At 47.4% G+C, this 23,309-nt stretch overlaps 1 protein-coding gene across 1 annotated transcript in view; it reads right to left on the bottom strand.

Moving 5' to 3' along the window:
- Positions 1-22,894, bottom strand: part of LOC138663487 (gastrula zinc finger protein XlCGF17.1-like) — a 100,074-nt gene extending 77,180 nt beyond the window's left edge. The window contains exon 1 of the mRNA XM_069749725.1: positions 22,821-22,894. The gene's annotated coding sequence lies outside the window, so the exon portion shown is untranslated. The remainder of the gene's footprint in view (positions 1-22,820) is intronic.
- Positions 22,895-23,309: the final 415 nt, after the last annotated feature.

The raw sequence follows: 23,309 nt of genomic DNA, 5'->3' as shown, positions 1-23,309 counted from the left end.
TGTCAATACAATGGTATTGACAGTGCCAGGCATTGAAGGATGTCAGCGCATAGACTAAACATTGGTGGAGCTGTGAGAGAAAATTTTGCAAGTGGTAGAGCACTGTTTGAGCTGGGGGGGGGGGACTGTCTTGTGGCCGGCGGTACAGGCCCAGGGCCCCTCATATTACAACGGTGTGTCTGACGTTGGGTGCGCACCACCACCGCCAGACACTTTATTGTACTATGAGGGACCTAGTGGCAGTGCCGTCGACCAAAAGCGGGCACACCCACCTCTTCAGACAAACAGTACTCTCACGGGTGCTGGCGCCAAGTGGCGATACCACGGCCCCGTGTGTGGACTTTGGCCATTTAGGGAGGTGTTAACATGTCGGATGCTGGACAATCAGGTGCTGCAAATTACGAGATTGGAAAAGTCGTTCAGAATAGTCCACAGGCAAGACCTTTACATAGGAAAGCTAGGTGTCAGCCGGGCAAGGTGGGGCAAAAGATTTCGAAATCCAGTTGTGGTTCATTTTAATGAAGGTTAGATCATCTACATTTTGGGTAGCCAGACGAGTCCTTTTTTCTGTTAGTATTGAACCTGCAGCACTGAATACTCTTTCTGATAGGACACTAGCTGCCGGGCAAGCAAGCTCCTGCAATGCATATTCTGCCAATTCTGGCCAGGTGTCTAATTTTGATGCCCAGTAATCAAATGGGAATGACGGTTGAGGGAGAACGTCGATAAGGGATGAAAAATAGTTAGTAACCATACTGGACAAATGTTGTCTCCTGTCACTTTGAATTGATGCTGCAGTACCTGTCCTGTCTGCGGTCATAGCAAAATCACTCCACAACCTGGTCAGAAAACCCCTCTGTCCAACGCCACTTCTGATTTCTGCCCCTCTAACACCTCTGGTCTGCAGGCCCCTGCAGCTCGTGTTAGAACGATCACGGGCGCTGTGTGCAGGGAATGCCAGAAGCAAACGGTCAACAAGAGTTGATTGTTTGGTTGCTAATATTAGTTCCAAGTTCTCATGTGGCATTATATTTTGCAATTTGCCTTTATAGCGAGGATCAAGGAGGCAGGCCAACCAGTAATCGTCATCCTTCATCATTTTTGTTATGCGTGTGTCCCTTTTGAGGATACGTAAGGCATAATCCGCCATGTGGGCCAAAGTTCCAGTTCTCAAATCTGTGGTTGTGCTTGGTTGAGGGGCAGTTTCAGGCAAATCCACGTCACTTGTGTCCCTCCAAAAACCAGAACCCGGCCTTGCCGCGCCAACAATTTCCACTGGCCCCGGAAAAGCTTCCTCATTAAAAATATAATCATCCCCATCATCCTCCTCGTCCTCCTCCTCCTCTTCGCCCGCTACCTCGTCCTGTACACTGCCCTGGCCAGACAATGGCTGACTGTCATCAAGGCTTTCCTCTTCCTCAGCTGCAGACGCCTGATCCTTTATGTGCGTCAAACTTTGCATCAGCAGACGCATTAGGGGGATGCTCATGCTTATTATGGCGTTGTCTGCACTAACCAGCCGTGTGCATTCCTCAAAACACTGAAGGACTTGACACATGTCTTGAATCTTCGACCACTGCACACCTGACAACTCCATGTCTGCCATCCTACTGCCTGCCCGTGTATGTGTATCCTCCCACAAAAACATAACAGCCCGCCTCTGTTCACACAGTCTCTGAAGCATGTGCAGTGTTGAGTTCCACCTTGTTGCAACGTCTATGATTAGGCGATGCTGGGGAAGGTTCAAAGAACGCTGATAGGTCTGCATGCGGCTGGAGTGTACGGGCGAACGGCGGATATGTGAGCAAAGTCCACGCACTTTGAGGAGCAGGTCGGATAACCCCGGATAACTTTTTAGGAAGCACTGCACCACCAGGTTTAAGGTGTGAGCCAGGCAAGGAATGTGTTTCAGTTGGGAAAGGGCAGCCATGAAATTCCTTCCGTTATCACTCACTACCTTGCCTGCCTCAAGATCTACAGTGCCCAGCCACGACTGCGTTTCTTTCTGCAAGAACTCGGACAGAACTTCAGCGGTGTGTCTGTTGTCGCCCAAACACTTCATAGCCAATACAGCCTGCTGACGTTTGACAGTAGCTGCCCCATAATGGGAGACCTGGTGTGCAACAGTGGCAGCTGCAGATGGAGTGGTTGTGCGACTGCGGTCTGTGGACGAGGTCTCGCTTCTGTAGGAGGACGAGGAGGAGGAGGAGGGGGTGCGAACGGCTACAGCCAACTGTTTCCTAGACCGTGGGCTAGGCAGAACTGTCCCAAACTTGCTGTCCCCTGTGGACCCTGCATCCACCACATTTACCCAGTGTGCCGTGATGGACACGTAACGTCCCTGGCCATGCCTACTGGTCCATGCATCTGTTGTCAGGTGCACCTTTGTGCTCACAGATTGCCTGAGTGCATGGACGATGCGCTCTTTAACATGCTGGTGGAGGGCTGGGATGGCTTTTCTGGAAAAAAAGTGTCGACTGGGTAGCTCGTAGCGTGGAACAGCGTAGTCCATCAGGGCTTTGAAAGCTTCGCTTTCAACTAACCGGTAGGGCATCATCTCTAACGAGATTAGTCTAGCTATGTGGGCGTTCAAACCCTGTGTACGCGGATGCGAGGCTAAGTACTTCCTTTTTCTAACCATAGTCTCATGTAGGGTGAGCTGGACTGGAGAGCTGGAGATCGTGGAACTAGCGGGGGTGCCGGTGGACATGGCAGACTGAGAGACGGTGGGAGATGGTATTGTTGCCGCCGGTGCCCTAGATGCAGTGCTTCCTACTACGAAACTGGTGATTCCCTGACCCTGACTTCTTTGGCCTGGCAAAGAAACCTGCACAGATACTGCAGGTGGTGCAGAAAATGGTGGCCCTACACTGCCGGAAGGGATGTTGCGTTGATGACTAGCTTCATTGGCCGAGGGTGCTACAACCTTAAGGGACGTTTGGTAGTTAGTCCAAGCTTGCAAATGCATGGTGGTTAAATGTCTATGCATGCAACTTGTATTGAGACTTTTCAGATTCTGCCCTCTGCTTAAGGTAGTTGAACATTTTTGACAGATGACTTTGCGCTGATCAATTGGATGTTGTTTAAAAAAATGCCAGACTGCACTCTTTCTAGCATCGGATACCTTTTCAGGCATTGCAGACTGAGCTTTAACCGGATGGCCACGCTGTCCTCCAACAGGTTTTGACTTTGCCACGCGTTTTGGGCAAGATACGGGCCCGGCAGATGGAACCTGTTGCAATGTTGATGCCTGCTGCGGCCCCTCCTCCTCCGCTTCAGAACTGCTGCCGCCTGCACCCTGTTCCCCCAATGGCTGCCAATCGGGGTCAAGAACTGGGTCATCTATTACCTCTTCTTGAAGCTCGTGTGCAACTTCGTCTGTGTCACCGTGTCGGTCGGTGGTATAGCATTCGTGATGGGGCAACATAGTCTCATCAGGGTCTGATTCTTGATCAGCCCCCTGCGAGGGCAATGTTGTGGTCTGAGTCAAAGGACCAGCATAGTAGTCTGGCTGTGGCTGTGCATCAGTGCACTCCATGTCAGATTCAACTTGTAATGGGCATGGACTGTTAACTGCTTCACTTTCTAAGCCAGGGACGGTATGTGTAAAGAGCTCCATGGAGTAACCCGTTGTGTCGCCTGCTGCATTCTTCTCTGTTGTTGTTTTTGTTGAAGAGGACAAGGAAGCGACTTGTCCCTGACCGTGAACATCCACTAACGACGCGCTGCTTTTACTTTTACCAGTTTCACGAGAGGAGGCAAAAGAGCTAGAGGCTGAGTCAGCAAGATAAGCCAAAACTTGCTCTTGCTGCTCCGGCTTTAAAAGCGGTTTGCCTACTCCCAGAAAAGGGAGCGTTCGAGGCCTTGTGTAGCCAGACGACGAACCTGGCTCCACAGCTCCAGACTTAGGTGCAATATTTTTTTTCCCACGACCACCTGATGCTCCACCACTACCACTACCCTCATTACCAGCTGACAATGAACGCCCCCGGCCACGACCTCTTCCACCAGACTTCCTCATTGTTTTAAAAACGTTACCAAACTAACGGTATTTGTTGCTGTCACACAACTTACACGGTGAGCTATAACTTCAGTATGATTTAGCTACCCCTTTACAGGTGGGTGAGACCACAAAGAAAATCAGGCACAATGTTACACACTCTGTTGTTGGTGGCAACAAATGAGAGAGATGCCACACACGCAGGACTGTCACTGAAGCGCAAATGTAAATATTAATCTCCCACTGATTTGTGTTTTTTTTTTTAAAAGGGAGACTTTAGAAAAAAAAAAATAATAAAAAAAAATGATTTTTTAAGGAAGAATTTATAAACCAAATAAAATGAAATGATTGTTTCAGGGAGAATTTAGAAAACAAATAAAAAAAAAATAGGCTTTCTATGGCCCACTGAGTGAGAGAGGACGCACACAGGAGTCAGGAGTGGCACACAAGCCCAGAGGCCAATCTTTATCTCCCACTGATTGATTTAGTGATTTTTTTCAGGTAGATTTTGGAACCCAAATCAAGCAAAAAAATTAATAGGCTTTCTATGGCCCACAATTGGAGAGAGAGAGAGAGATGGCACACCCAGGAGTCAAGACTGGCACACAAGCAGAAAGGGCAATATTAATCTCCCACTGATTTGATTTTTTCTTTTTTTTTCAGGGAGACTTTAGAAAAAAAAAATACAAAAAAAATGATTTTTTCAGGAATAATTTAGAAACCAAATAAAATAAAATGATTTTTTCAGGGAGAATTTAGAAAACAAATAAAACAAAAAATAGGCTTTCTAGGGCCCACTGAGTGAGAGATGACGCACACAGGAGTCAGGAGTGGCACACAAGCCCAGAGGCCAATATTTATCTCCCACTTTTTTTTTTTTCCAGGGAAAATTTGTAAACCCAATAAAAAAAAATAATAAATAGGCTTTCTATGGCCCACTATCTGAGAGAGAGAGATGGCACGCTTAGGACTGGCACACAAGCCCAAAGGCCAATATTTATGTCCCACTGATTGATGTAGTGATTTTTTCAGGTAGATTTTGGAACCCAAATCAAGCAAAAAAATAAATAGGCTTTCTATGGCCCACTGAGTGAGAGATGACACAGACAGGGATGGCACTCTAGCAGAAATGCCAATCTTAATCTCCCACAAAAAAAAAAAAAAAAAAAGGAACTGTCCTTCAATTACTATCTCCCTGCAGTAATCTCAGCCAGGTATGGCAGGCAGCAATAAGGAGTGGACTGATGCACAAATTAAATAAAAAGTGTGGACAAACAAACAAGATAGCTGTGCAGAAAGGAAGGAACAAGAGGATTTGTGCTTTGAAAAAAGCAGTTGGTTTGCACAGCGGCGTACACACAGCAATGCAGCTATCAGGGAGCCTTCTAGGGCAGCCCAATGAGCTACAGCGCTGAGGGGAAAAAAAAAATAAAAAAATGTAGCTTCCACTGTCCCTGCACACCGAAGGTGGTGTTGGGCAGTGGAAATCGCTACAGCACAAGCGGTTTGGTGGTTAATGAACCCTGCCTAACGCTATCCCTGCTTCTGACGATGCGGCAGCAACCTCTCCCTAAGCTCAGATCAGCAGCAGTAACATGGCGGTCGGCGGGAACGCCCCTTTATAGCCCCTGTGATGCCGCGGACAGCAAGCCAATCACTGCAATGCCCTTCTCTAAGATGGTGGGGACCAGGACCTATGTCATCACGCTGCCCACACTCTGCGTTTACCTTCATTGGCTGAGAAATGGCGCTTTTCGCGTCATTGAAACGCGACTTTGGCGCGAAAGTCGCGTACCGCATGGCCGACCCCGCACAGGGGTCGGATCGGGTTTCATGAAACCCGACTTTGTCAAAAGTCGGCGACTTTTGAAAATGTTCGACCCGTTTCGCTCAACCCTACTTGTGACCACAAGAGGGAGCTCTGCCACAGAATTCACAACAGTACCCCCCCCTTGAGGAGGGGTCACCGAACCCTCACCAGAGCCCCCAGGCCGACCAGGATGAGCCACATGAAAGGCACGAACAAGATCGGGAGCATGGACATCAGAGGCAAAAACCCAGGAATTATCTTCCTGAGCATAACCCTTCCATTTAACCAGATACTGGAGTTTCCGTCTTGAAACACGAGAATCCAAAATCTTCTCCACAATATACTCCAACTCCCCCTCCACCAAAACCGGGGCAGGAGGATCAACAGATGGAACCACGGGTGCCACGTATCTCCGCAACAATGACCTATGGAATACGTTATGTATGGAAAAAGAATCTGGAAGGGTCAGACGAAAAGACACAGGATTAAGAACCTCAGAAATCCTATACGGACCAATGAAACGAGGTTTAAACTTAGGAGAGGACACCTTCATAGGAATATGACGAGAAGATAACCAAACCAGATCCCCAACACGAAGTCGGGGACCCGCACAGCGTCTGCGATTAGCAAAACGTTGAGCCCTCTCCTGGGACAAGGCCAAATTGTCCACTACATGAGTCCAAATCTGCTGCAACCTGTCCACCACAGTATCCACACCAGGACAGTCCGAAGACTCAACCTGTCCTGAAGAGAAACGAGGATGGAACCCAGAGTTGCAGAAAAATGGCGAAACCAAGGTAGCCGAGCTGGCCCGGTTATTAAGGGCGAACTCAGCCAAAGGCAAAAAGGACACCCAGTCATCCTGATCAGCAGAAACAAAACATCTCAGATATGTTTCCAAGGCCTGATTGGTTCGTTCGGTCTGGCCATTAGTCTGAGGATGGAAAGCCGAGGAAAAAGACAAGTCGATGCCCATCTTACCACAAAAGGCTCGCCAAAACCTCGAAACAAACTGGGAACCTCTGTCAGAAACGATATTCTCTGGAATGCCATGCAAACGAACCACATGCTGGAAGAACAATGGCACCAAATCAGAGGAGGAAGGCAATTTAGACAAGGGTACCAGATGGACCATCTTAGAAAAGCGATCACAGACCACCCAAATGACTGACATCTTTTGAGAAACGGGAAGATCTGAAATAAAATCCATAGAGATATGTGTCCAAGGCCTCTTCGGGACCGGCAAGGGCAAAAGCAACCCACTGGCACGAGAACAGCAGGGCTTAGCCCGAGCACAAATCCCACAGGACTGCACAAAAGTACGCACATCCCGCGACAGAGATGGCCACCAAAAGGATCTAGCCACTAACTCTCTGGTACCAAAGATTCCAGGATGACCAGCCAACACCGAACAATGAACCTCAGAGATAACTTTATTCGTCCACCTATCAGGGACAAACAGTCTCTCCACTGGGCAACGGTCAGGTTTATTAGCCTGAAATTTTTGCAACACCCGCCGCAAATCAGGGGAGATGGCAGACACAATTACTCCTTTCTTGAGGATACCCACCGGCTCAGACAAACCCGGAGAGTCGGGCACAAAACTCCTAGACAGAGCATCCGCCTTCACATTTTTAGAGCCCGGAAGGTACGAAATCACAAAGTCAAAACGGGCAAAAAACAGCGACCAACGAGCCTGTCTAGGATTCAACCGCTTGGCAGACTCGAGATAAGTCAAGTTCTTATGATCAGTCAATACCACCACGCGATGCTTAGCTCCTTCAAGCCAATGACGCCACTCCTCGAATGCCCACTTCATGGCCAGCAACTCTCGGTTGCCCACATCATAATTTCGCTCAGCAGGCGAAAACTTCCTGGAAAAGAAAGCGCATGGTTTCATCACTGAGCAATCAGAACCTCTCTGCGACAAAACAGCCCCTGCTCCAATCTCAGAAGCATCAACCTCGACCTGGAACGGAAGAGAAACATCTGGTTGACACAACACAGGGGCAGAAGAAAAACGACGCTTCAACTCTTGAAAAGCTTCCACAGCAGCAGAAGACCAATTGACCAAATCAGCACCCTTCTTGGTCAAATCGGTCAATGGTTTAGCAATACTAGAGAAATTGCAGATGAAGCGACGATAAAAATTAGCAAAGCCCAGGAACTTTTGCAGACTTTTCAGAGATGTCGGCTGAGTCCAATCATGGATGGCCTGGACCGTAACAGGATCCATCTCGATAGTAGAAGGGGAAAAGATGAACCCCAAAAATGAAACCTTCTGCACACCAAAGAGACACTTTGATCCCTTCACAAACAAAGAATTAGCACGCAGGACCTGAAAAACCGTTCTGACCTGCTTCACATGAGACTCCCAATCATCCGAGAAGATCAAAATGTCATCCAAGTACACAATCAGGAATTTATCCAGGTACTCTCGGAAGATGTCATGCATAAAGGACTGAAACACTGATGGAGCATTGGCAAGTCCGAATGGCATCACTAGATACTCAAAATGACCTGTTCTGTCCTCACTAGCTGAGGCAGGCTCATACGTAGCTATACAGTCAGCTAAACCGCTATACCGGGGTCCAATAAGGAGACTGTGGTTGAGTCTGTGCTTTATTAAACGTAGTGGTATATTGATGCGGTGAAACTGTGAACAATGATATACATAGAATCAGTGCATGGCATAGAACAGATACATAATACACATGATATACATTATGCATAACATTTAGAAAGCTAGTGACTAAACTGGGAGTACAACTGGTTAAACTAAGCTAATATAGAGCAGGAATATCTATATGAAGCATAAAGACATACCGGCAATGCAATCGCAAGGGGGATGAAGTGAAGCGTCTTTCCTTGAAGGCAAACTGAAGAAAGTGAAAGGAAAAATGGAGGGAAATGGAGGCTGAGCTACCATAATGCATTGCAAAGGAGGAGGAGAATCAGACATGGATAATACAAAAACAAGATTGAACTGCCAACATAACTCTGACCGCTAGAGGGAGCCAAAGCATCACAGATGAATAAAGGCATGAATATATCAATACTGTATACTGAGGAAACTGCAATTATGCAAGCAAATAATCGGGGGTAGCAAATTGGATGGCGGAGACAGAACAACCCTCGGGCGTATTAAATGCATTTTTCCATTCATCGCCTTGCTTAATTCGCACCAGATTATACGCACCACGAAGATCTATCTTTGTGAACCAACTAGCCCCCTTAATCCGAGCAAACAGATCAGATAACAATGGCAAGGGGTACTGAAATTTAACCGTGATCTTATTAAGAAGGCGGTAATCTATACAAGGTCTCAGCGAACCATCCTTCTTGGCTACAAAAAAGAACCCTGCTCCTAATGGCGACGATGACGGGCGAATATGCCCCTTCTCCAGGGATTCCTTCACATAACTGCGCATAGCGGTGTGCTCAGGTACGGATAAATTAAACAATCGACCTTTTGGGAATTTACTACCAGGAATCAAATTGATAGCACAATCACAATCCCTATGCGGAGGTAGGGTATCGGACTGGGGCTCATCAAATACATCCCGGTAATCAGACAAGAACTCGGGGACCTCAGAAGGGGTGGATGACGAAATTGACAGAAATGGAACATCACCATGTACCCCCTGACAACCCCAGCTGGACACCGACATGGATTTCCAATCTAATACTGGATTATGGACTTGTAACCATGGCAACCCCAACACGACCACATCATGCAGATTATGCAACACCAGAAAGCGAATATCCTTCTGATGTGCAGGAGCCATGCACATGGTCAGCTGGGTCCAGTACTGAGGCTTATTCTTGGCTAAAGGCGTAGCATCAATTCCTCTCAATGGAATAGGACACTGCAAGGGCTCCAAGAAAAACCCACAACGCTTAGCATAATCCAAGTCCATCAAATTCAGGGCAGCGCCTGAATCCACAAACGCCATGACAGAATATGATGACAAAGAGCATATCAAGGTAACGGACAGAAGAAATTTTGACTGTACAGTACCAATGGCGGCAGACCTAGCGAACCGCTTAGAGCGCTTAGGACAATCAGAGATGGCATGAGTGGAATCACCACAGTAGAAACACAGCCCATTCAGACGTCTGTGTTCATGCCGTTCAACTCTGGACAAAGTCCTATCGCACTGCATAGGCTTAGGTTTAATCTTAGGTAATACCGCCAAATGGTGCACAGCTTTACGCTCACGCAAGCGTCGACCGATCTGAATGGCCAGTGACATAGATTCATTCAGACCATCAGGCATAGGAAATCCCACCATGACATCTTTAAGGGCTTCAGAGAGACCCTTTCTGAAAATCGCTGCGAGCGCAGCTTCATTCCATTGAGTGAGTACAGACCACTTTCTAAATTTCTGACAGTATACCTCTATCTCATCCTGATCCTGACACAAAGCCAGCAAATTTTTCTCTGCCTGATCCACTGAATTAGGCTCATCGTACAGCAATCCGAGCGCCAGGAAAAACGCATCAATATTACTTAATGCAGGATCTCCCGGCGCAGGGGAAAATGCCCAGTCTTGAGGGTCACCACGCAAAAAAGAAATAATAATTCTCACTTGTTGAGCTGGGTCACCAGAGGAGTGAGGTTTCAAGGCCAAAAACAGTTTGCAATTATTTTTGAAATTCACAAACTTGGCTCTATCACCATAAAACAAATCAGGAATAGGAATTCTTGGTTCTAACATAGGCTTCTGAACCACCAAGTCTTGAATCTTTTGTACATTTATAACGAGATTATCCATTGAAGAGCACAGACCCTGAATATCCATGTCCACACCTGTGTCCTGAACCACCCAAATGTCTAGGGGAAAAAAAAAAAGACAAAACACAGTGCAAAGGAAAAAAAAAATGGTCTCAGAACTTCTTTTTTCCCTCTATTGAGAAACATTAGTACTTTGGCTTCCTGTACTGTTATGATAGGCAATTTAGCAACACAATGTACATAGCGATCAGAGCACATACAGTGACCTGACAATAATCCAAAATAATAGAACGAGCTCTGAGACGTGGGAACTCTGTAGACTGCAATTCCTGATCCTCTCCAAACACAACTAGAGGCAGCCGTGGATTGCGCCTAACGCTACCTATGCAACTCGGCACAGCCTGAGAAACTAACTAGCCTGAAGATAGAAAAATAAGCCTACCTTGCCTCAGAGAAATTCCCCAAAGGAAAAGGCAGCCCCCCACATATAATGACTGTGAGTAAGATGAAAAGACAAACGTAGGGATGAAATAGATTCAGCAAAGTGAGGCCCGATATTCTAGACAGAACGAGGATAGGAAAGATAACTTTGCGGTCTACACAAAACCCTAAAGAAAACCACGCAAAGGGAGCAAAAAGACCCTCCGTACCGAACTAACGGCACGGAGGTACACCCTTTGCGTCCCAGAGCTTCCAGCAAAACAAATAGACAAGCTGGACAGAAAAAATAGCAACAAATAGCAAAGAAGCACTTAGCTATGCAGAGCAGCAGGCCACAGGAATGATCCAGAGATACACAAGTCCAACACAGGAACATTGACAGGAAGCATGGATCAAAGCATTAGGTGGAGTTAAGTAGAGAAGCAGCTAACGACCTCACCAGATCACCTGAGGGAGGAAACTCAGAAGCTGCAGTACCACTTTCCTCCACAAACGGAAGCTCCCAGAGAGAATCAGCCGAAGTACCACTTGTGACCACAAGAGGGAGCTCTGCCACAGAATTCACAACATATGGGTACAGGACTAAGTGGTGGAAGATGGGTATATGGGCACAGGATTATAGGATGGAGGATATGTATGATGGGTATATAGGCAATGGACTATGGGATGGAGGATGTGTATGATAGGTATATGGGCACTGGACTATGGGATGGATGTGTGATGGGTATAATGGGCACTGGACTATGGAATGGAGGATATGTATGATGGGTATATGGACACTGGACTATGGGACGGAGGATATGTATGATGGGTATATGGGCACTGGCATATGGGATGGATGTGTATATGGGCACCGGACTATGGGATGGAGGAGATGTATTATGGGTATATGGGCAAAGGGCTATGGGACGGAGGATATGTATGATGGGTATATGGGCACTGGACTATGGGATGGAGGATGTGTGATGGGTATATGGGCACTGGACTATGGGATGGAGGATGTGTGATGGGTATATGGGCAACTGGACTATGGGATGGAGGATGTATGATGGGTATATGGGCAACTGGACTATGGGATTGAGGATGTGTGATGGGTATAAGGGCAATGGACTATGGGATGGAGGATGTGTGATGGGTATATGGGCACTAGACTATGGGATGGAGGATGTGTATGATGGGTATATGGGCACTAGACTATGGGATGGAGGAGATGTATTATGGGTATATGGGCAAAGGGCTATGGGATGGTGGATGTGTGATGGGTATATGGACACAGGACTATGGGATGAAGGATATGTATGATGGGTATATGGGCACTAGACTATGGGATGAAGGATGTGTGATGGGTATATGGGCACGGGACTATGGGATGGAGGAGGTGTATGATTTGTATATGGGCACTGGACTATGGGACGGATGATATGTATGATGGGTATATGGGCAATGGACTATGGGATGAAGGATGTGTGATGGGTATATGGGCACGGGACTATGGGATGGAGGAGGTGTATGATTTGTATATGGGCACTGGACTATGGGACGGATGATATGTATGATGGGTATATGGACACTAGGCTATGGGATGAAGGATGTGTGATGGGTATATGGGCAATGGACTATGGGATGGAGGATGTGTTATCGGTATATGGGCACTTGATTATGAGATGGAGGATGTGTGATGGATATATGGGCACTTGACTATGAGATGGATGATATGTATGATGGATATATGGGCACGGAATTATGGGTTGGAGGATGTGTGATGGGCATATGGGCACTGGACTATGGGATGGATGATATGTATGATGGGCATATGGGCACTGGACTATGGGATGGAGGATGTGTGATGGGCATATGGGCACTGGACTATGGGATGGAGGAGATGTATTATGGGTATATGGGCAAAGGGCTATGGGATGGAGGATGTGTGATGGGTATATGGACACAGGACTATGGGATGAAGGATATGTATGATGGGTATATGGGCACTAGACTATGGGATGAAGGATGTGTGATGGGTATATGGGCATGGGACTATGGGATGGAGGAGGTGTATGATTTGTATATGGGCACTGGACTATGGGACGGATGATATGTATGATGGGTATATGGGCAATGGACTATGGGATGAAGGATGTGTGATGGGTATATGGGCACGGGACTATGGGATGGAGGAGGTGTATGATTTGTATATGGGCACTGGACTATGGGACGGATGATATGTATGATGGGTATATGGGCACGGGACTATGGGATGGAGGAGGTGTATGATTTGTATATGGGCACTGGACTATGGGACGGATGATATGTATGATGGGTATATGGACACTAGGCTATGGGATGAAGGATGTGTGATGGGTATATGGGCAATGGACTATGGGATGGAGGATGTGTTATCGGTATATGGGCACTTGATTATGAGATGGAGGATGTGTGATGGATATATGGGCACTTGACTATGAGATGGATGATATGTATGATGGATATATGGGCACGGAATTATGGGTTGGAGGATGTGTGATGGGCCTATGGGCACTGGACTATGGGATGGATGATATGTATGATGGGCATATGGGCACTGGACTATGGGATGGAGGATGTGTGATGGGTATATGGGCACGGGATTATGGGTTGGAGGATGTGTGATGGGCACATGGGCACTGGACTATGGGATGAAGGATATGTATGATGGGTATATGGGCATGGGACTATGGGATGGAAGATGTTTGATGGGTATATGGGCACTGGGCTATGGGATGGAGGATATGTTTGATATGCATATGGGTACTGGACTGTGGGATTCAGGATGTGTGAGGATCTCCCACTTCGACAACCGCAACATCCTTTTCTGTGGCCTCCCTGCTAAAACCCTTGCACCTCTCCAGTCCATCCTTAACTCTGCTGCCCGACTAATTCATCTCTGTCCTCGCTACTCCTCTGCTTCTGCCCTCTGCAAATCTCTTCACTGGCTACCATTCCATCTTGCCTTGTCCATGTATGGTTTGGTCCAGTAGCCTATGTTTCAGCAGATTGTCCTGGTTCCTCGACATTTGAAGCGGACCTTGTTATTCCAGGAGACGTCGGAGCCGGCATGACTCTCTTTGCTTGTGACTAGAGTTGAGTGACTTACTTTTTCGGATCAAGTTGGGTTTCGCGAAACTCGACTTTGTCAAAAGTTGGGTCGGGTGAAATCGGCCTATTATTGCGAAAAGTCGGGGGCCGACAGAAACACGAAACCCAATGCAAGTCAATGGGGAATCAAAGTCGGCAGTGAGTGGAGGACAGGAAAACACCTACAGTGCCCATTTTAATGCCAAAAACATCAATTCTTATTACTTAAGCTTGTCAATCTCAATTTACTCTATAATAATAGATAGGCATTGAAAACTGGGGGTCATTTGGCTAAAGTTGTGGGGGGGGGGGGGGGTAGGACTGGCTTAAGATTTTCGTGGGCCCAGGAAACGCGGAATACGTCACGGCGGTGGAGCAGGGAGAGGTAAGTATTTCAACTTTGCAAGTGCTGTGATCCTGAGCAAGCAGGGGGGGCCCACTCGTTGGCACTGGCACAGGGCCCCTCATAGTACGGCGGTGTGTTTGACGGCGGGTGGCGCCTCCCACTGGCAGAGACACTTTTGCGTACTATGTGCCAGTGACGTCGCCAACGAGTATGCCCCCCCACCTGATGAAGTAACCTGCACTTTCATGTGCACCTTCCTCTTTGTCCCTGTGTAAGGTGGTATAGTATGCGGGAAGGGGAACCTGACTTTCATCAGGGTCAGATTCAGGCTGTGTAGTGTGCAAGGGGAATGTAGTGGTCTGGGTCAATGTACCAGCAGACTCATCTAGCAGTGGCTGGGCAATGGGCAGGATGAGGAGGAAACACAGATATAAGCCCAAATAATAAAGTAGGCTAAATACAGTTCAAAATTGGTAACAGGACTAAACAGGCGGCATTGCTTTGTTCAGTGGAGGACAACTGTAATGAGTGGCAGACACAGTTAGTAGGCCCAAATAATAAAGTAGGCTAAATGCAGTTCAAAATTGGTAACAGGACTAAATAGGTGGCATAGCTAGGTACAGGCGTGGGCTCCTCTGCTGAGTAGCAGACAGTGGTAGTAGGCGCAAAGTATTAACTGGTCTAAATGGAGGCCAGGGCCCCTGTATATTTTAACTATCATCTATCATTTCAACAAATTTGTATTGGCAGTGCCATTGAAGGATTTAACAGCACAGACTACACAGTGGTGAAGCAGGGAGAGGTAAGTATTGCAAGTGGTAGAGCACTGTTCGAGCTGGGGGAGAACACTCTCTCGTGGGCGGCGGTACTGGCACAGAGCCCCTCATATTACGACGTTGTGACTGACGTTGGTTGTGCACCACCACCGTCAGAGACACTTCATTGTACTATGAGGGACCCTGTGCCAGTGCTGTCGCCCAAGAGTGGGCCCACCCACCTGTCCAGGCAAACGGCACTTGCACGGGTGCTTGCACCAGGTAGTGACCACGGCCCTGTGGGGGGAGTCAGCCCATTTAGGGAGGTATAAAAATGGCCTATGGTGGAAATTCAGCAGCTGCAAATGGAGGAATGAAGTCAGTAAGAGGAGGCCAAAAGCAAGACATTTTTACGGCAAGCTACGTGTCAACAAGGGAAGGTGGGGCAAAATAATTTGAAATCCATGATTGGTTCATTTTAATGAAGGTTAGATCATCAACATTCTGAGTAGCCAGACGTGTCCTTTTTCCGGTCAGTATTGAACCAGCAACACTGTAGACTCTTTCTGATAGCACACTAGCAGCAGGGCAAGCGAGCTCCTGTAATGCAACACAATGTAAGTGGCAGAAAGTGGTTGGCTGATATACGACAAACTAACAGGTCTGAAGTATATCCACTTTGTCAGAATTAGAATCTCTCTTTTTTTGGGGGGGAGAATGAACCAAAACTCTGGCCCAGTGTATATAACAACGCAATCTAAGTGGCAGAAAGTGGCTGGCTGACATATGACAAACTAACAGGACTGAAGTATACCCACTTTGTGAGAATTTAAATCTCACCTTTTTTTTTGGGGGGGGGGGGGAGAGGGGGGACTGAACCAAAACTCAGGCCCAGTGTATAAAACAACACAATGTAAGTGGCAGAAAGTGTCTGGAAGATATATGAAAAAATACAAGGACTGTAGTACAATTTCAATCTCCCTACAATGATCTCAGGAAAAGTATGGAGGCAATAAAAACGACTGCTGCACACAAAAGTGTGGACAAAATAAACAAGATAACTGTGCAGAAAGGAGCAACAGGATTTTTGCTTTTAAAAAAGCAGTTGGTTTGCACAGCGGCATGCAAACAGCAATGCAGCTATCAGGGAGCCTTATAAGGCAGCCTAATAAGCTACAGAGCTGATGCACAAAAATATAACCTCCACTGTCCCTGCAAAGAAAAGGTGGTGTTGGACAGTGGAAATCGCTACAGCACAAGCAGTTTGGGGGTTAATCTTCCCTCCCTAACTATATCCCTTCTTCTGATGAAGCTGCAGCAACCTCTCCCTATGCTACGATCGGCAGAAGTAAGATGGCGGCCGGCGTGCACGCCCCTTTATAGCCCCTGTGACGCCGCAGAAAGCAAGCCAATCACTGTCATGCCCTTCTCTAAGATGGTGGGGACTGAGACCTATGTCATCACGCTGCCCACACTCTGCGTCCTCCTTCATTGGCTGAAAAATGGCGCTGAAAGCGTCATACGAAACGCGACTTTTGCGCGCAGATCGCCAACCTCATAACCGATCCCACACATGAAACCCGACTTTGCCGAAAGTCGGCGATTTTTTAATTTGTCCGATCCGTTTAGCTCAACCCTACTTGTGACACTCATGTTTATTGAGGTAGGCATCATAGTGTTATGGACCACTGGTATATTATGTCCAACAGGGCAGAGCCAGGATTTGAACCCCTGTCTCCCACATTGGTGGCTGCGATTTTACTAAATGTGGCACATGTATTGCCGGCTTCTATTACAGTCATGGCCAAAAGTATTGACACCCCTGCAATTCTGTCAGATGATACTAATTTTCTTCCTGAAAATGATTGCAAACACAAATTATTTGGTATTATTATCTTCATTTAATTTGTCTTAAATGAAAAAAAACACAAAAAGAATTGTCCTAAAGCCAAATTGGATATAATTCCACACCAAACATAAAAAGGCTGTGGCCAAAAGTATTGGCACTGTTGGAAAAATCATGTGATGCTTTTCTAATTTGTGTAATTAACAGCACCTGTAACTTACCTGTGGCACCTAATAGGTGTTGGCAATAACTAAATCACACTTGCAGCCAGTTGACATGGATTAAAGTTGACTCAACCTCTGCCCTGTGTATACCACATTGAGCATGGAGAAAAGAAAGAAGACCAAACTGTCTGAGGATTTGAGAAACCATATTGTGAGGAAGCATGAGCAATCTCAAGGCTACAAGTCCATCTCCAAAGACCTGAATGTTCCTGTGTCTACCGTGCGCAGTGTCATCAAGAAGTTTAAAGCCCATGGCACTGTGGCTAACCTTCTTTACCACACACCTTGGAGCCCTGGGGACCTCGCTTCACCTGTGGGAAGCGTCACCATCATTGTTGCAACAAAATCCGCAGAGGACCCCTTTAAAGCAGCGTCGGTCCCCCTATTGACCGAACACCACGGGTGGCATCACAACAGACTTTATCACAAGAGCTGCCATCCCGCTCAGGTCACCCCCACTTTCCACACCTATAGAAACATACAGGCCATTAACACCCAGAAACTTATGATGAACTTGCAGTCCTCATTGGCCCCTATTTCCTCCATCTCATGTCCTGATTCTGCATTGAAGCATTACAATGAAACCCTGCAAAGTGCTCTGGATTAAGCTGCTCCTCCTATACATAAAACAACTCGGCACAGACGGCAACAACCGTGGCACACGCTGCAAACACGTTTCCTGCAGCGGTGCTCCAGGTGCGCAGAACGTCTGTGGAGAAAATCTAATCTACCCGAAGATTTCATCCATTATAAGTTCATGCTAAAGACATACAATTCTGCCCTTCACCTCTCCAAACAAACCTACTTCAACACCCTCATCACCTCCCTGTCCAATAACCCTAAACGTCTCTTTGACACGTTCCAGTCCCTACTCAACCCAAGAGAGCAGGCCCCAACCACGGATCTCCGTGCTGACGATCTGGCCAATTACTTCAAAGAAAAAATTGACCACATTCGACAGGAAATCATCTCCCAATCTCTTCATACCATGCACTGTCCTCCCTCCCCCACTGCATCTAGTTCACTCTCTGACTTTGAAGCAGTTACAGAAGAAGTAAGCAGGCTCCTTGCATCTTCTCGCCCGACCACTTGCACCAGTGACCCCATTCCGTCACATCTCCTCCAGTCCCTTTCCCCGGCTATCACCTCTCACCTAACAAAAATATTCAACCTTTCCCTCACTTCCGGTATTTTTCCCTCCTCATTTAAGCATGCCATCATACATCCATTACTTAAAAAACCATCCCTCGATCAAAACTGTGCCGCTAATTATAGACCTGTCTCTAATCTTCCCTTCATCTCTAAACTCCTCGAACGCCTGGTCCACTCCCGTCTTACCCGCTATCTCTCAGATAACTCTCTTCTCGACCCTCTTCAATCTGGCTTCCGCTCTTTACACTCTACTGAAACTGCCCTCATTAAAGTCTCTAATGACCTACTAACAGCTAAATCTAATGGTCACTACTCCATGCTAATTCTCTTGGATCTCTCTGCAGCATTCGACACTGTGGATCATCAGCTCCTCCTCACTATGCTCCGCTCCATCGGCCTCAAGGACACCGTTCTCTCCTGGTTCTCCTCCTATCTCTCTGACCGATCCTTCACTGTATGTTTTGCTGGTTCCTCCTCCTCTCACCTTCCCCTTACTGTTGGGGTTCCTCAAGGATCAGTCCTAGGCCCCCTACTCTTCTCGTTGTATACTGCCCCTATTGGACAAACAATCAGTAGATTTGGTTTCCAGTACCATCTCTATGCTGACGACACCCAATTATACACTTCTGCTCCCGATATCACACCGACCTTTTTAGAAAACACCAGTGATTGTCTTACCGCTGTCTCTAACATCATGTCCTCCCTCTATCTGAAACTAAACCTGTCAAAAACTGAACTCCTCGTGTTCTCTCCCTCTACTAACCTACCTTTGCCTGACATTGCCATCTCCGTGTGCGGTTCCACCATTACTCCAAAGCAACATGCCCGCTGCCTTGGGGTCATCCTTGATTCTGACCTTTCATTCACCCCCTACATCCGATCACTGGCTCGCTCTTCTTACCTGCATCTCAAAAACATTTCTAGAATTCGCCCTTTTCTTAATTTCGACTCTGCAAAAACTCTGACTGTTTCACTTATTCATTCTCGTCTGGACTATTGTAACTCTCTACTAATCGGTCTCCCTCTTGCAAAACTCTCCCCGCTCCAATCTGTCCTGAATGCTGCAGCCAGGATCATATTCCTCACCAACCGTTACACCGATGCCTCTACCCTGTGCCAGTCATTACACTGGCTACCCATCCACTCCAGAATCCAGTACAAAACTACTACCCTCATCCACAAAGCACTCCATGGCTCAGCACCACCCTACATCTCCTCCCTGGTATCAGTCTACCACCCTACCCGTGCCCTCCGCTCCGCTAATGACCTCAGGTTAGCATCCTCAATAATCAGAACCTCCCACTCCCGTCTCCAAGACTTTACACGTGCTGCGCCGATTCTTTGGAATGCACTACCTAGGTTAATACGATTAATCCCCAATCCCCACAGTTTTAAGCGTGCCCTAAAAACTCATTTGTTCAGACTGGCCTACCGCCTCAATGCATTAACCTAACGATCCCTGTGTGGCCTATTTATAATAAAAAAAAAAAAAAAAAAAAAAAAAAAGGTTCCTCGCATCATGTTCTCATACACTTTATGCAGTATTAGCCCTCTGTGTCTGTACTGCTACATACTTAGGCAGGTAACTGGTTCATGCAGCTTTACATGAACACCTGAGCCTTACACTATAGCTGGTCCGAATAACTAAAGCAATTGTTACCATCCACCTCTCGTGTCTCCCCTTTTCCCCATAGTTTGTAAGCTTGCGAGCAGGGCCCTCACTCCTCCTGGTATCTGTTTTGAACTGTATTTCTGTTATGCTGTAATGTCTATTGTCTGTACAAGTCCCCTCTATAATTTGTAAAGCGCTGCGGAATATGTTGGCGCTATATAAATAAAATTATTATTATTATTATTATTATTATCACAATTCCCCTTTAAAGACCGTTTCCCTTTTACAGTGAGTCCCAGGGCCACGGACCGGGTATCGCAGCCACCGTGACATCCTCTTTAAAAGTGACCGGACACGGTGCCGAGTATCCCGCTGTCCTGGTGGGCGACTCATCTTTTGGCATCACGAACAGGATTGACCGACCCATTGGAATGGGTCCTGTGCGCCATGGATTATAATGGACTGTGTAAAATTGATTAATGGCTGCCATTGCTGCACCACGAGGCGGATAAAGGAGGAAGATGTGTTGCCATGGATGGAGTTCAAGAACCGGCACAAAAGCTGGATCCACCCCCTACAGAGACTGTAATGCCAATAAAACATGTCCGTGAACAGGACGGATCCGCCCCAAGAGACGGCTGGCGGGAAAGTGCGAGAGGCACCGCCCAGAAAGCCGTGGAGGAGAGATGGAGAAAGACGCAGCTGCATGCTACCTGGTAAAGGCCTTGGCAGACAGGGGAGAAGAGCTGCTGGAACCAGTAGATACCCTCAAAGATGGCCCAATGACTTCTACAGACCCAGATGTCAGCGGTGGCCGCCTAGAAGGAGTTCCTGATCCACAGAATGCAGACCGAAACCCACCGGAGATTACCACCAGCACTCACAGCCCCAGCAGAGCCGGAGGAAGCAAAGCTGCAGCAAGAGGTAGCGCCGACAGGAGACCCGCAGCCTGCACCTGTATCCCCGACAGAGCCAGAAAGCAAGACCCTGCCAAAAAGTGAGACAACACCAACAGAGATGACAACGCTGTCTTAGCCATCTTAGCTTAAGTAGGAAAGGCTTACAGACCTCCCCTGGGAGAGGGATCACCTTTGCCTCCAAGCCGGGGGGGACCACACCACCACCCGTGCCTGGTATCCTGGACTGTGGCCTGCTAATAACAGTAAACCAGGTAAAGACTTTACAACTTGTGTCCTCCACTTATTCTTCGGCATACACCATCTTTGCCACACACCTTGGGAGCCCTGGGGACCCCGCTTCACCTGTGGGATGCGTCACCATCATTGTTGCAACAACATCCCCCAGAGGACCCCTTTAAAGCAGCGTCAGTCCCCCTTTTAACCGAACACCACAGGTGGCGTCACAACAGACTATCACAATTCTCCTTTAAAGACCGTTCCCCTTTTACAGTGAGTCCCAGGGCCATGGACAGTGTCGCAGCCAACGTGACATCACCTTTAACAGTGACCAGACCCGGTGCCGAGTATCCCGCTGCCCTGGTGGGTGACTTAGGAACATTATCCTGTGACTGTGGTTAGCTACTATTGTGGGAACAAAATACTGTGTGTGGTGGGATGATGGTACTGTGGGAACTTTATACTGTGTGTGGGGTATATCGGTACTATGAGAACATTATACTGTGTGTGGTGGGATGGAGGTACTGTAGGAACATTATACTGTGTGTGGGAGTATGGCGGTACTATGAGAACATTATACTGTGTGTGGGAGTATGGCGGTACTATGAGAACATTATACTGTGTGTGGGGGTATGGCGGTACTGTGAGAACATTATACTGTGTGTGGTGGGATGGAGGTACTGTAGGAACATTATACTGTGTGTGGTGGGATGGCGGTACTATGAGAACATTATACTGTGTGTGGGGGTATGGCGGTACTGTGAGAACATTATACTGTGTGTGGTGGGATGGAGGTACTGTAGGAACATTATACTGTGTGTGGGGGTATGGCGGTACTATGAGAAGATTATACTGTGTGTGGGGGTACTGTAGGAACATTATACTGTGTGTGGGGGTATGGCGGTACTATAAGAAGATTATACTGTGTGTGGGGCTATGGGGGTACTATGAGAAGATTATACTGTGTGTGGGTATGGCGGAGCTATGAGAACATTATATTGTGTGTGGTGGTATGGCGGTAGTGTGAAAATACCTTTTTTACGAGAGATGCCAGTACTGTGGAAACATTATACTGTGTGAGCGGCATCATATATATTGCATAAGGGGTGTAAAAAGGAGTGTCATAAAAAAGACTCCTCAGGGCTGTGCTGCATTTGTACAAATACTGCTATCTGCCGTCCAGACGGGACCATGTGACATCAATGGGAAGAGGGAGGTTTCCGGAGGGAAGAGTCTAGATGGTGCACCTGGTCAGGAGACCTTGATGACGCAGTTACTGATATTATAAAGGCCAGAGCCCCAAAGGCAGAACAGATTTGGCACCAAGGAAAGGAAAGGGGTGCGGGGAAGAATCTGAGGTACCAGCTCATGGTAAAGTGCCCGAGGCAGCTGGGTGTGGGGAAGAACCCTGCTTACAGGGGCATAATGGGGGCACTACACTGTGCGGGGGCCAAGAAAGGGGCCCTGTACTAGGAGAACAATCCGTTCCCTCACTTCCTGTCCTCCATAGTTGGGTCGTATGTATCTATTACAGGAAACAGAACAAAAACGTTATGATTCTTATAAAGTGGCAACAAAAACACCAAAAGAGTCTCAGAGCTGAAGGGGTTAATGTCCCCCGCGCTCAGTAATGGGGAATCTCCACATACCTCCACCTGCAGACCCGCCACCACCACCACCACCTATATGGCTGGCTATCATTCACTGAGGCCCCTGATCATGTGACCTCTGACTCCTCCCCTCCTGTGACCTCATCACAGGTCCTGTGCGCACAGAGCAGCCATATAAGTGGAGTGCGGCTCTGCGGGTGGAGGTAAGTGCTGGAGATTCCCCATTACTGAGGGTGGGGGACATTAACCCCTTCAGCACTGAGACTCTTTTGGTGTTGTTGTTGACGAGGCTGAAGTTGGTTTCTTATTCGTCAGTTTCTTATTCGGCAATTTTTTCCTTTCTGTTTTTTATAGGTTTAACAACAAAAAATGATCATCACAATAATAACATACAATGCAGCGAGGTGCCCTGATGTCAATACACTTAAAAACGGCTACAAAAACAATAAAACTGGCACAAAAATGGGCATCAAAGTGGGCACCAAAGAGCCCTGAAGAAAGGGTTAAATGCCTTTGGGCCACTGATGT

Source organism: Ranitomeya imitator, chromosome 2 (genome assembly GCF_032444005.1).
Source record: "Ranitomeya imitator isolate aRanImi1 chromosome 2, aRanImi1.pri, whole genome shotgun sequence".
In the NCBI taxonomy this organism is placed as follows: Eukaryota; Metazoa; Chordata; class Amphibia; order Anura; family Dendrobatidae; genus Ranitomeya; species Ranitomeya imitator.
Note: the sequence above shows the minus strand (reverse complement) of the source record. Positions and strands in the feature narration are given on the sequence as shown.